We start from the raw sequence: 15,114 nt of genomic DNA on the forward strand, positions 1-15,114 counted from the left end.
ATGCCTGTGAGAAACATTGAGGAGGTACCAAACTCTGATGACATGGAATCCTTGCTGTAATGGTAATAGAACTGCCTATCCTTGTAACATTTCCTATATGGCCTTAGCCATAGACAAATGTTTTTTTTTCTGTAGCAGACAGTGATAATTTCAGGTGACATGGGAATGGCAGGCTGCAAAGAGTGGTTGGGAAGAAGTTGTTATAATGCTTAATGTTTAAGAAGTAGGCAAAAGTAAGCATTTTATTAGGAGGGGCAAAACAAGATATACATGGAATAAAATTTAAGTTTTTCTTGGGAGATGCAAGAATACCAACTGCCTTAAGATCTTCTGCCACTGATCATATTACAGTTGTTGGGACAGGACTATGGCTGATATACTGTGCATGATTTCTTTCTCGGTTCTCCACTGACTGTCCTGCGCAGAAAAAAAAGACAGGTATTGCAAAGGGAGAGTTAGCTCCATTCCAAGCCAAACTATAGCCTGGAGTGTTCCCCTGAGCTGGACTAAATGTTGCTTCTGGCCACACAGTGAATTTTGAACACATGAAAATATCTTTAACAAGTAAAGATGGCACTGTGTTGTGTAGGCAAGGATGTTACACACTTCTCCTTGTTTATTTTATTTTTCAGTTGGGAGAAGTAGGCTTTCTTTGTCTGGAGTTATATTTTTGTCTTCAGTGAGTGCTTCATGGGAGTTGGAGTAGAGCTAGCCTCAGTCAAGACATCTGTAAGTTTTAAGCAGTTTTTCCCATCTGAATGGGACTGGAAAATTTCCACTGCCAGCTGAACAGCAGAACATTAGCCAGAAAAAACATTAAGTGCATTTACATGTTTGATGCTAACGGCCAGAGAAAGAAGAATGGATAAATGGTGTTTACTCCATTTATCCTCAAGCACAACAGAGTACACAGCTTCACTTAATAAACCCCTGTAGCACAGGCAAGAGGCAATGGTCCTGGTTCCTGGTGCTTGTGATAATTTGCCAATGAAACATAAAAGTCTCAGATGGTTTGTGCATTTTTTATTGCAGCTTTTACCCCTGCAGCCAGATTCTCCAAACTGCTATTTTGTTTTTTCAATGAAGGCTTCAGAAGGGATTTTGTAAACAAAAAGAAAAAAACAAACCCAAACAAAACTGCTAGAGAATGAATGGCTGCTAGCAGCTGATTTCTTAGAGGAGGTAAGTTTATAAGTGATTGGAAAAAGGCAGAAGGATATCTGGTCACACACGTGTGGACACACCTTTGCACTGCTCCTCAGGAGCGTCCAAGTGGATGAAGCTCCCCTCCGGGGTGCAGTTACACCCTGCACTCTGTGCCCAGCGCAAGGCTAAAACGAAGTTTTGTCCTGCGGACAAAAGGAGTCCTTCGGCTTTGGGAATTTAACAGGAGTTCTGGATTAGTAGGAAACGGGTAACTAATTCTGTTTGAACATCTGGATCATACAGATGAGAGTGGTTGGTCAGCACAGGCATACAATCCTCTCTGTGCTTGGCACTAGGGATATCCAGAGGACTTTCCCTAGATGTATACTTGACAAACAGCAAAAGGGAAAGCACCTCAAGCCCAGCTCAAGGGTGGGTTATTTGCTCCGGCATTGACCTGCACTCCCATTCTCATGACACATCCAGGTCCCTGCTCGGGACGGCTTCTTCTCGCGGGTCAGCAGCTCGGGCCTGTGGCGGCGGGGCAGACGGAGAGGACACGGGCGGGCAGCGCTAGAGGAGTGGGAATTCTGTCACAGAACGGGGAGAAGCCAAACCCACCGCTCCAAAAGGTAAGGTAATTGCGATAAACCCCAGAATTAAGAAGCGGGCCCACGGCCTGCCAGGACCAAGCGGCTCTCCTCGGGCGGCCTCGTCGGGCCGCGGGAGCGACCGCAGCCAGCCGGGAGCAGTGGGAGGAGGAGGAGGAGCGGAGGGAGGAGGCAGCGCTGGCAGCCGGGCGGGGAGGGGGCACGCGGCGCCGAGGAGGAGGACTAAGATGGCCACCAGCCGCCGCGGGGAGCGGCCCCGCTCCCTCCGCGGCCCCCTCGGCGCGGCCCGGCCTTGATGGGGCCGGGACGACCCCGGCGCCCGGACGGTGCAGCAGCGGCGGCGGCGGCGCCTCCCGCCGGAGCCCGCCCGGGAGGAGCGGTCCTCCCGGCCCGGCCTGCACCGCCCGGCCGCGGCCGCCGTGCCGCGTAACCCCCCGAGCCGAGCGCTGCTCGCGGAGAGAGAGCGCAGCGCAGAGACGAGAGCGAGGAGGGACGAACCGCCCGCCGCCCCCTCCCCGGGCCGGCACAGCCACACCGCCGGGACCTCGCTGCCCCCCGGTGAGTGCCCGCTAGCGCTGCCCGCCGCCTCCCGGGCCCCGCCGCTTTGTTGCGCCGTCGGCGGGCCCGGGGAGACCCGGCGCCCCCTCGGCCCGGCCGCAGGCCCCGCTCCCCGGGGATGCCGAGCGGCCGGGCCGGGCTGGAGGAGGGGGCGGCGGCGCAGGTGCCGGGGGCGGCCGATCATTGTCACTGCGCGGGCACCCCCCCCTCCGGCTCCAATGCAGAGGCCGCGGCCGGGGGGGCCCGGGGGAAGCCTGGGGGTCGCGAAGGAGCCCCGCGAGCGCTGGGCCGCTCCGACCGCCTTTGTTGTGGCTGGGTCGGGCGGGTTTCCCGCGGGAGCCCCGGCGGGGTGCGGGAGGGGCCCAGCGGCCCCGGCCCTGGGGAGGCCTGCAGGGAATGTGGGGGGGCCGCCACGGGCCCTGGGCGGCTCACAGGCGGTGGGTCGGGTCGGCTTTCCCCCCCCACATTTTATTTTGATTTTTCATGCGGGTACTGATTTTGGCGGCAGCCTGGAGCTGTCGACCCCGCGGTGCGGCAGGGACATTGAAGTTACAGAACCCGACGGGTTTGTCCCCGGTGCGTCCCTGGGGACAGGGGAGTCGTGGCCCCTGGAGGGTTCGGAACGTGGTGTTGCGGGATTTGCGGGGCTGCTGAAGTACCTGCTCCTTGTCTTGAGCGTGGTTTTCGCCCTGCAGTTCTGAGATGGTCCACTCAAAGGAGAGGTTTGCATAGAGAGTAGTCAGTTTCAGCTGGGTGCTGAAACCCCGTGTGATGTTCACCTTGAAATGTTAAGCTTATAATTTCTAACTGTGCCAGCATAGCAAAACACTTATGGAAGAAGTGCAAAGGACTAGATGTATTTATTTTGACCTAGAGTTTCATGAATGATTTAACTGACTTTTTTTTTCCTAACTAGAGTAATTTGCAAGATTTCAGTGTAGACCTGTGAGTCCTGGCCTTATTTTAATGACTGAATTTTGGTTTCTTGGTAACGTTGGTTTGTGATGAGGTCCATGCGTGTCCATGTATTGGACCATGAAATTTTACTACGAAAAACAAGTGGTGGGTTTCCTGTTAAGAGAAGTAATTTTTGTGTGTTGTAGCTAACAGAAGTTATTTTTCTTCACTGAAGCAGAGTTGCTCCCTGATGCCTGTGCATGCTTCTGTGCCCAGTTATGGCTGTACAGCTGTAGGATATTCCTGAGCTCACAGAATCCTATGGATTCTGGCTCTGCAGAGAGCCAGCTTGATTGCATCCTTGGCATAATTTGGTGACAAGCTAGCAGTATCTTGAAGTAGGCTATGTGAACAAATTGTACAGTCTGTGTGAACTGACATTTCTGCAATATCTCATTCATCCTGCGCCATCTTGGTAGACATACAGCATTTGAAGATATGAACTTACCTGCTGTGGGAACTGGTCAGTGGCAGTAAGCCAGCTAAGTGTCTTTCTTTGCTTTTAGATTGTAGGCAGGCATCGTGTCCTGGAAGTGTGTCTATGTGGCATTGTGCCTTTGTTCCGTGGCCCTGGTCAAGATGTGCTGGCGGTCCAAATTCAGTTGCACATTTGGACTGTGAGTGGGTGTCTCCTCACTGTGTGGTGTGGGTCTGTTGAGCTCATTTGGAGCTAGCTCTGGAATACTCAACACTGTTGATAACAAGGTGTTTTGGGTAGAAGAATCCCTCAAATATCAGATTGGAGGATGGTATTCTTCACTTTGGTATGTGTTTGCTATGAACTGGGCACATTTGCTTTTCTAGTTGGGCAATTTTAGGCTTCTAGACTTGGAATAAAAATGTAGTATGTTTTGGTTTTTATGGTCATATTGCATCTCTTAGCCAGCTGATTATCTAGTTAATCATGATGCTGCTGTGACTTAGTATCTTCAGCACCCATTTGAAGATGTAATATAACATTTCTGTATCAAGGTTTAAGTAAGGGTTGGTGTGTCCAGTCAGTTGCTTGTTTCCAGTTCAATACATTGAGATCAGCTACTTGGTAGTTCTGCTACCACACAGTACTAGGGAAGAGAACAGGACTGTGGGAAAAGAATGCTTGTCTTTTTGTTCAAAGTGGTAGCAGAAAGATGCTAAATGTAAAAATAATTATGGTAACTGATAATGTAGCCTTGTTATATCAAGGTTGAAATTATACATCTTGGTATAGGAGTGGTCTGAAAAGGTGATCTGACAGCTGCCTGTGTGGCTACTCAAACCTTGGTACTTAATTCTGGCTTAGTGGAGCTAAACTGGCACAAGTGTGCAAGGTGAGCAGGTCTTCAGGATGTATTGATGTGTGTTGCTGTTAGAGGAATTCAGCAGTGTGTTTCACATCCAGCAACCTTGCATTAACTAATTCACAGTTTTCCACTAGTGTTCTGTGGGCTTTTTAGCATTCAGGAGACTTTCAGTGGTGCTTTATGTGCAGGGAATGGGGGTGAGTGTGGACAGATGTTCTGCTTACCCTTTGAAATGCTCAGGACTGTCATGAGATTGTTTGGAAACTTTGGTGTTGTAACATGATGTTTCACTTCCCAAATGTTGATATGAATTGTTCTGTGGCTGGATTTTGGGCCTTCACTTGGGGTTCTGAAGATGTGCTAAGCTGAAAAATGTAAAGAGAAAAAAGTGATTCCCTCTTGGGTGGTTAAATTGACAGAGGACAAATCTGTTCCTGTTAATTAGCAGTTTCGTTCATGTCTGTAAGTGATTTTTCAGTCCCTATTGCAAAATAGTGGAAATACTGTTTCAGCAGTGGCCTTTGACTTGCAGGACTTCCTGCCATGAGGAAGTCTTGTGTCATTTGTCCAAAATAAACAGATTTTGAAGAGTTCCGATAAAGTATGCTGTGAGAAACCATGCATCTAAGTCACAATTTACCCCCTATTGCTTGATTACTTCTCTGATAATTAATACCATGGAAGTCTATTCTTATGATATGTTACTAGGATGTAACTTGCATTTTGTAATGGGAAATAGAATTTTCTCTTGGTCCACAGTACAATTTCTGGATATGTGTGTAGGTGGAAAACAAATTATTTCCTCATGGCTTTAATATAGAAGCTTTTAACTTCACTGGTTTCCTTCTTGATTATTTTTTTTTCATCTTGCTGGTGTTGCTGATTGCAATAGTACACTATTGGAAATGTCCAAGTTATGACAAATACATACAAATGTCAGTTTCTTTGTGTTTGGAATACTGGTTGCTTTAAAAAGTACTTTTTTGTTACTTATCTGTCCTAAGTGACCAACAGCTTGAGTCTTTAGGCCTTCATATGTTGAAGGACTGAGGTGCATCGATGTAAGATTGTCATATCTCCTAGAACAGCTCTCTTTAACTTTGTCATTTCATTTACAGTTTCATAATGTGAGAGTGAAACTGTTTATCTTCTGTTGGAAACTTTCATCGTGCTGCTGGGCTGTTCATACCTTGTCCAGGCTGGGGAGGACATGATAAGGCTCCTGTGTGCATTTGTTTTAAGCTGCTGTCCCACAGACAGCACAGAAAGTGTTGCCATGTCCTTTTGTTGGTACAAAATCCTGCTGGCAGGATGTAACATTTTAACTGAAGTCACTGCTGGGGAGGTGAGAGCGCTGCAAGCTTTGCAGGCCTGAGTGTGCCTCAGTGGTGATCCAGCCTTGAGTGCATCTGTTTGGCAAGCGACCCGTGTTTGATGGGGCAGCAGTGCAGGCTTTGGCTTTTTAGGCACATCCCCTGTTCTTCTGGGTATTACAGGTAAATGTGTACAGCAGCTCCCTGGTACAAACAGGGGCTTGGTGACTGCTCTGAGCACTGAATGGCAACATCTTGCTGGGGAGGGCATGGCATGGTCTCAGGTGCTAGTGTCACTGTTGGGGGAACTTTCTTATTCCAAGAGCTAGGAGCTCTTGGCTGGTATCAAGGCTTTCAGAACAAGTGAGAAGGGCTGCTTTGTCCAGTCCAAAGAAGGAAGAATAGGTCTTGTTCCTTTTCTATTTGCTTTGCTCTAAGTATGCAGGAGATCTTTTTTTATTTCCTTCAAGTCTTTTGTGAGTGAATATGACCTACATCTTTAGTTTTTTCCCATGAAAGCTCTGGGGCAAAATTTTCTGATGTTTGTTCTGTGTGCAAATGTGCAATTGACATGCTTTTTGACCATTGTGCTGATGTTTTTGAAATTTTGAATGACAGCAGGGAATATTTTTGGCTTTTTCTTATGGTGTATTTTCTTTTTTTCTCTCCCTACCTGTTGAGCAAAGCTGTGATAGTGGAAGTAAAACTGTATTGAGATTTTGGGGGGGGGGGGGAAGTTTGATGTTTTGGAATTACTTTATTCCAATGAGAACTACATGCTATCTTTTGGGATCTTTCTCCTATGAGGGAAGAGGGGTTTGACTGCTTTGCTGGTTTTGGTGTTTCATCACTTGCCTGTGATGGATTTCTGCCTGTCTTAAGCATGTGACTTGTAATGCTTCTCACATATCACAGAATAGGAACAGATTTGCAGAACTTGCGCATGTAAAAAAATACCTTCTGAAATTTCAAATGCACTAGAACAGTATTGTGCTAGGAAAGAGGGAATTGTGTGGAAGCCATAAACAATAAGGGATGTTGAGTGGTATGAAGGCAAGTAGCTTCTCATTTCTCGGCAAATTTTAAGAAATGTCAGTGAAAGATGAGACGGATGCATCTGAATTATAACATTCAGAAGTGCATTAATAGGATCTTTAGTTCTTACACCATCGCAAATATTATTTCCATTTTTATTACAATATGATGTGGAAAAAGCTTTGATCAGGTTGGCTAATCTAATGTACAGACAATAATAAATTTGAAAACACATAGAAGAAGTGGATTTTCCAGGTGGCTTATTTCATCCCTTTCTCTCTTGCTCTACAGATTTTTTTTTTTTTTTTGGTTGCACTGTAAGCATGTAAGAGACAAATTCCTGCTTTTTCAGGCTGGGTGAGTATTCATCAGTTCCATGGGTAACTTAAGCTTCTTTTTCCAATTCTAAGACATCTACCTTAGAAAAGTCAGACAGATTTAACTATAGAGTTGGTCCCTCCATCAAATCATACATTTTCTTACTAATGGCTGAGACACTTTTGATTTTGAATTTGCATTTGAGGATTTGTAGTGAAGGATTTCAAAACTGAGGAGTTAGCAACATTGATCCTTATCTTAAACCAGCTATATCAAATAAGCAAATGGGAAAAAACCCCAAGCCTTCAGAGCTGACAATTTGGTAGTGCAAAGATAGACACATGGCTAGAAGGAGAGGATACTCCTACACGTTCTTAGGTGTTTTGGGTTTTTTTTGGGGTCTTTCAATTTTGGAATGTGATGACTTCAGTGAGAGTGTCGATCTGTAGCTCTTGAGAAAAATGTACATCTGGCTTTCTATTTTACTGCAGCTTTTGTCAGAGCAATCACCATGCATTGGATATGAGAGAGTAGCTCTACCTAGTGCTGCTTTTCTCAGTATCATTCTGCCAGGTGGAATGTGGGTGCAAGTGAACCACGTTTTATGTTCTTACATTACATTTTCATCTGAAGACATGGTGAAAATCTCGCTGTTGTCCAAAGCAGGATGGTTTGATTTGTGTGAATAGGTGATGGCGTGTTGTTTCAGCAGGTGGAATGTGTTTGAATGCCATGGTGATAAATAGTGTTGCTTTTTATCCCTGGTTCTTGTTGAGAACCAAAATCTGAGCTCACCGATGGGCTGTAACAGGAAGAGGGGATTTGTACAGCAGGAACTTCAAAAAGTCTCTATTTGGTTGTTTGGCACTGTAAGCATATCCTTCTTTTTTTTTTTTTTTAATTTGAGATACAGGAAATAGTAGGAGAAATTGCAGGGCTAAGCAAATGCTTAGGGTGTCCAGAAGATATGTTATTTAGAGGATAGAGGGGGATAAAATAGGCCAAAATATCAACTTGGGTTGGTAATAAAACTTTCTAAAGACTTTTAAAGTGCTTGGATGATGGGCAATCCCGAAAGGGAGAAAGACAGACTGTTCAGAGTGCCTTAGGTGAAGTTCCCTGAGAAGGTTAATCAGATGTAAGTGCACTTGGCATAATGAGCCTGAGCTTTTGTCTGAGGTTTATTAGACCAGTGGGGAGTATCAGCCTGTGGTAGAGAGCTGTTCTAAGGGAAGCTTGTTTTTATGATAGGGAGGCATCAGTGGCAGTACCAGTTCATGTGATTCCTGCAGCCAAGGGATGCAGAGCAGGGAGCGTGGAAGCAAGCTCAGAAATTATACTTAGGTTTAGGGGAAAAACCCCAAGAAACAAACAAAAAAAACACCCCCAAAAAGCCCCAACAAAACCCCCTAAAACAAAAAATCAAACTGAACAGTTGCCTGAAGACAACCAAAGGAGTATTGGAACCAAGAGACAGGAATTCACCACCTTGATAGCATTGAGTGCCATTGATGGTCTTAGGATTTGGTTCTGTGTTGGTATGCTTGCCAAGGCTTGTTTACTTCTAATGGCATTTTAAGGAGGTCCTTGGGTCTTCAAGTGAGAGCCAGGAACGAGGTGAGGCCTTGGTTTGTATTTGCATGAGTGCACAGAGTACAGAATGTATCACATGGCAGAATGACAGACAAAACAGCTGAAGAGTGCATTTCTTAATGTGAAAGTTGGGCCTTTTGTTGTTCTCAGAGTTGAAGTGTCATGGTGTAGGCCCTCAGTAGAGAGATTGGCTCAAGTTACGGCTTTTAAAGCATTGAAAGCACAAAGCAAATTGATTTCTTTTTTCTTTTGAGCCTTAAGCATGCAGTTGTCATTTTTTCCCCACAACTTGTGAGGGCTATGTCATCTTTGGAATCTTCACATGGCAAAATTGTGTGAGCTGGAGTGCCACAGGTATGAGACTGAGAAAGCTGTGATCAGAGCTGGTAATATTCTTGTCATCACTGGTTTCCTGTCTGATAAGGTGACTGAGGAGGAGTGAAATCTATTTTATTTGGGAGTTTCTTTACACTTGCAGAAGAAAGAATGCCTATCTGAACAGGCAGAAGTAAACATTTGTTATAATTTTATAAGCAGTCATGTGGAATAGGCATAGAAACCGTTTTGGTGTTGCATCACAAGTTAAATACTGATACTTGAGTCAGCAGTTGAGCAGTGAGCCACAGTACAAATGTAAAAACAAAGTCTCTATGGATATGGTCTAAGAAAATGATAATTTGCCTGTTAATTAGGTTTGCAAAAGTTTCTTTTTAACAGTTCTGAGCAGTGAGCCTAAGCTAGTGATGAATACTTAATTTAGATTTTGAGTGGGTCATGAAGTAAGCAGGGAGTATCTTCTCAAGCTTTTCATTATTAGAGTGTGTAAAGCAACATGTCTTATGTTGACTGTAGCAATTTCTGGAGACAGAAATATTTTGCTTGCATTTCTTTCCAGCAACATAGCCATGTTCCCAGCAGTGTTGGATCAAGACAGGGGAGACCATGGCTTCCCTGCTGTCTGTTGAAAGCCCTTGTAGTTCAGCTGGTGGTGTTTTTGTACAGACAGGACTCTGGATGTGCTGTATAAGTAACAGGATTTTTTATTTTTTAATTACTTGTACAGTGTCAGAGTTTATCCCCAGCTGGTAACTAAGCCCCATGGAGCCACTTGCTCACTTGCACTGCACCAAGAATGGGGAGGGAGTCAGAAGGGTAAAAGCTGGGAAACTTGTGGGTTGAGATCAAGGCATTTTAACAGGGAAAGCAAGAGCCACACACACAAGCTGAGTGAAACAAGGAATGGATTCCCTGCTTCCCATGGGCTTTCTCCAGGACAGCAGAGCCCCATCATGCGTAACCATTTATTTGAAGGACAAACGCCATCACTCCCCTTTCCTTCTTCCCCTCACTTTGTATGCTTGGCATGATGTCACATGGTCTGGAATATCCCTTTGGCCAGCTGGGGTCACCTGTCTGGGCAGTGTCTCCTCCCACCATCCCAAGCATCCTCAGCTTCCTTGCTGGTGTGGCTGGTACAAAGGGCAGGACAGGCCCTGGCTCTGTGTAAGCACTGCTCAGCAATAACAAAAACATCTCTGTATTATCAACCCTGAGTTCAGCATAAATCCAGAACACACCCCCATACCAGCCACTCTGAATAAAATGAAGTCTACTCCAGCCAAAGTCAGCACATAAACTTCCCTGCTATGAATTGGGATGGCCTACTGATCAGATAAACCCTAAAGTTATAACCTGGTTTTATTTCATTAAAGCACATATACACATATTGTATGCTTCAAATACAGATTATGTGAATGTTTAGGTTTTTTTGTTTGGGTTTTTTCTCCTTTTTAATAAAAGGAAGCAGAGGAGGTGTGTGTACTGCAAGTAACGTACTTGGAAAAATCTTTTTAGTCTAGCTATGTGTCTTTGCATTGTGATCTTTCTTTAGAGGAGGAGATCAATATAGTTGATGTTTGTCTGAAGTAGCTCAGATTGAGTAGAGAATATACCAAGGTGAGGGTTTAGGTTCCTCTGGAACAAACAGAATAAATTTAAAAGATGAAAACACTCTTCTGCTTTCCTGTCTATCCTCTTTTCCATGATCCTTTGCAGGATGAAGTTGAACTTGCCACCTGAGTAAGGATAAACATTTCAAATGAAAACATAATAGCACAGAGTATGAGAATAAGCTTATTTAAGTAGTTTAGGAAAAGAAAAGGGTGCCATCATTAGTAGGTGTTCATATTGTGTGGCATTCAGCCTAGAGTTGTGTTGTTGCATTAAGCTGAGGGTTGTGGTGCTGAGGTGAAAGTCCCTAGACACGCTTGTTGTCTGCCTTTGAAATACTCACAATGAGTAGGGAAGTGGAGCACCTCAAGCACTGCAGGGTCATAGTAAATTGAAATGCATTTTTTTGACTTGGGTTCAATAGACTGCTGCTGTCTCTGAATACTCATCTTTATTATGTGAGGAAGGACTCATCTTAAAATTTAGGTTCACCTGGAAAAGTTTGAACACACTGGTCAAATTTTTGTTGGAAGGGACATCTGTAATCGTGCTTGAAGCAGGACATTTGCAGAGGTTGGGAACATGGTGCTTGAGGCCTGACTTGTTACAGAAAGTGGTAAGGGTGTGGGACAAGCTTTTTTAATGCTTTAAATAGCAAATGAAGACATGGGAATATTTCATGTCCACTGTGAAGCCCAGTGGCAGATAGGCAGAGAGTGATATTTTTTTTCTCTTTTTTTCCCCCACATGATACTGAAGATAGTAAAATATTTTTTAATGTGGTAGGCTATCAAAGACTGGATATTTTACTGTAACTGTTTTTTTGTCCACTTGTGGGCTTATAACTGGTCTGTTGCTCAGACTTCTCTGTTTGCTCTTGGAGTGGTGGGCAGCAGTGATGTGCCAGCAGTGGCTGAGGGAAACCTTGCTGAAAAGTGAGCACAGCTTGCAGAGGGCTCTTACCTCTACCCAGGAGAAAGCAAGCTGCTTTTGTAGACTTAAACAAATTAATTACAAACAAGTGCCCTTTGACCCTTTTACTTGGCTTAGGGTGGGTGTTCAAAGAAATGAGCCTGCACTTAATCAGGTGGAGAAGTACAGGAGCTTGGTCAGGAGCACCCTGACTCGACTGAAAGTTTGCTATTAACTTGGAGCACGTAAAGAACACTGGTCAGAAGTCACACTTTCTTGTTAAAGCATTAAATAATGTTGGAGAAATCTCTGAAAAACCCATGTTTTTAAAAGAACTGCATTGTTTGGGGTTCATGAATGGCCTTGATATTTAAAGAAGAAAAGTAGGTGCACAGTGGTGCATTTTCTTACTAATGTGTGAAGACTGTCTTTGAGTAGTTTTCTGTATAAATGTTTCAGGAAGATTGCTCTGTCTACATGAATGGAAAATGGAGGCATGATGAAAACTTTAATTTTTTTCTATGCTATTTTCTCTCTAATTCAAGTATTGCGGTTATTTTTTAGTCTGGACAAGAGGTATTTCTGTGTGTCTTGAATTTTGTAGAATTCTTTTCACCTTCTTTTAAATTTTGTTGGTATGGTGATGTCCAGTTTACCAGTTAACAAGCAAAAATCTACCAATAAAAAGTAAAACCAGCAAAATAAGTCCCTTTCCCTCTGTCCCTAGCTTTTTTATTAGCAGCATGTAAGTAGGAGAAGAAAAACCACAGTCTGACAAACAAGACATGAGGATTTTGTTTTGACCATTTTACTGTAACTCTTAGTCTTTGGGTTAAAAATAATTTGTGTCGCCCTCCAGCTCTCCTCTCAGGTACTGTTAGAATAATGCTTAGGCTGAGTTGTGTGGAGTGTATGTGCTTACAGATAGATATTGCATTAATACTGTTCCTTACTCCTCTCTTGCAGAAGGAATGTGGTGTTCTCACCCTCCCTTTCTTTTTTTCTTTGCTTATGCTTATGTTGATGTTAGTTTATACCATTTGTAACGAATACTCCTGAGATGGGACTCTAAGACGTCAAAGAAAATATTGAACAGGTCTGGGAGGATGGTGGCAAAGCTTCATCATGAGCTGAAGGCTTGTACTAAGTATGTAGGCTTGTACTACTGTCTCAAAATTTATACCTCTTAATAGGTTACTCTCATTTTCTGTTTGTTTTGAAATGTCATGTTGATTCATCTGGAAGAATAGCTAGCCAGGTCTAAATTAGCTTTTATTTCAATAAAAAGGCATGGTAAAGGAAGAGGTAAGGACAGAGAACATGGGTGTTCCGGAGCAATATCTGGAAAACATTTGTACTGGAGCCCTATAATTACAGTATGTTACATCTTTTCACTCTGTGTGGTGTCCTTTCTTAGTTGAAAACAACTGCCTTTTGAAGAATCTGTTGTTTCAGTTGTGATGATCAGCTTTGGATGACAGTTTGTAAGAAATTATCTACATAAGCAGTGCTGCAATGGTTGCAACATCTTTTATTTGAATGGAGGTGTCTCTTTTAAAAAGATGTTCTGTGTAATTAATGGCTGTGAGTTAAGGGGGAAATCTTACATGGTTAATAATCTGTTCTCCTGGCCAGTTACCAGTCCTAAGAGGTTTCATTTTCATATTTGAAGTGAGTTTGCTCACTTTCCAGTAGGTGTTGTAATGCCATTATCTGCTTGGTCCAAGAGCCCTGAGCTGTATAAATATGATCTGCATGCAGAGATGCCGACTCAGGCTCTTTTTAGCTTTATCTTGACCTTCAATAATAAATTTAGCTTTCAGTAATAAAATATATTTAAGTGTTTGGTAGTCATTTGTATTCTGGTTGCTCTCTTGAGCTATAAGAAGGCTGACCTTTAGATGTCACACAGTAGTCTGTTGATGTGCTGGTTTATGCAGTAATATTTCTTGCCTGCTTTGAAGTCCTCCCCTCCTTCCCCAATTCAGGGATGCCTCCTGCTGCCCTCGAGGGTCATGTAACTTACATCACCATGGGCGTGCTGGTTCCTTTGGGATTTGTTCTGTGTGTTCAGATCCCTTCTTCCCAATCTGGTTTCTAGCACATAGCCATGCATTTGGAGGTACTAAAATGGGTATGATTGGAAGATGCCCTGTCTGCAAAGAGGTGCAAATAATTGTATCCAAATAATTGTTTTGTAATTACCATCTACTCCTCCAGGGTGCTCATCCAGGTACATGAATTACTGGCTTCTATTTCTCATATTAGCTGGTGTACCTTTAATGTGATTAAAGGTAGGTTGCTGAGCTGAAGGTATCAGTTTAATGATGCTGAGCAGCATGTGCCAGCTCTGGTAGTGACTGAGTATATTCATGTGAAGATACCATGCTTATCTCAAAGTGATCAATTTAATAATGCAGGTGAGATAGCATATATAAATGTCTCCGAGAAAGATGGCTGGCAAATCTGAACTAATATAGCTTGTCTAAATAACATTATCATCATTATCATAGTCACAATTCAGTCTCAAAATGGTGGGAAATTAATTATCAACCCAGTAGGTGAGGGCTTGGAGCGAGTTGGGGTTTTGTCTGTTTGGTTTGTAAGGTTTGGTGTTTTTTGTGGTGCTGTGTTTTGTTGTTATCGGTGTGAAGGTTTTTTTGTTTAATTTCCCCTCAATAGTTTAAGCATGCTAGAATTTCAGAATATGAGGTCCTCCCGGTACTAAACCAGTTTGTTTCTTTCTGGCTTCTGGTGTGCTGGTTGTATTGTCAACAGGGCAGGGAGACGGAAGTGGAGACAAAGCAGTGCTGGTTGTGCAGCAGTAGGTCTTGGAAGACAGTTCAGAAGAGAAACTATCTTCATAGATCTGCAAACTTAAGAAAATTGTGTTGCAATCATCATGCAAGGCTCTTTTCCTCATCATCTTTCAGTTTAGGGAATAGCACTAGTCGGTCTCACTTGGACATTGACAGATTTGTCCCTGCTCTTTAATTGTATGAGAGTTTGATTAAATTTAAGAGGGAATATTTCTTTTGTACCTCTGACACTGTTGGCTCTTCAGTCACCCTGAGTGTTTATTTGTACTCTTTGTTGCCTTCCTCCTTCTCATGGCTGGTTAGTGACACCTTTTTACCCTTGTGCCCTGTTGAGTGCTTGTTGCTTCATGGTGGAGTTCTCCCTTTGGGCTGGTAGAGGAGGAGGTGCTCTCTGAAGGTACTTTAGATTATCAACATGGCTGTAGGTTTTTCAGCCACTTGCTAGCAGAATGCTGACAAGTCTGGACAAGCAGACAGAAGGAATGTGTCATCTTGCCACAAGTAAGAACCCAGCTGAGTGACCCATCTCTGTTTCACAGTTAGTGTTTCTCTTGCAGTGTTTGTTCTTGCAAGTCTGGCATGTAAGTGCTACTGTTGCTCCTGGGAGTGCTTTAAATGA

General features: G+C 43.7%; 1 protein-coding gene across 2 annotated transcripts in view; it reads left to right on the forward strand.

Annotated features, from left to right (window-relative positions):
• Window positions 1-1,993: 1,993 nt before the first annotated feature.
• WDFY3 (WD repeat and FYVE domain containing 3) overlaps window positions 1,994-15,114 on the forward strand; it is a 152,879-nt gene continuing 139,758 nt past the window's right edge. For both annotated transcript variants that reach the window (XM_059471358.1, XM_059471359.1), the window contains exon 1: window positions 1,994-2,315. The gene's annotated coding sequence lies outside the window, so the exon portion shown is untranslated. The remainder of the gene's footprint in view (window positions 2,316-15,114) is intronic.

The sequence above is a fragment of the Ammospiza nelsoni genome, chromosome 4, assembly GCF_027579445.1.
Source record: "Ammospiza nelsoni isolate bAmmNel1 chromosome 4, bAmmNel1.pri, whole genome shotgun sequence".
NCBI classification, from domain to species: domain Eukaryota; kingdom Metazoa; phylum Chordata; class Aves; order Passeriformes; family Passerellidae; genus Ammospiza; species Ammospiza nelsoni.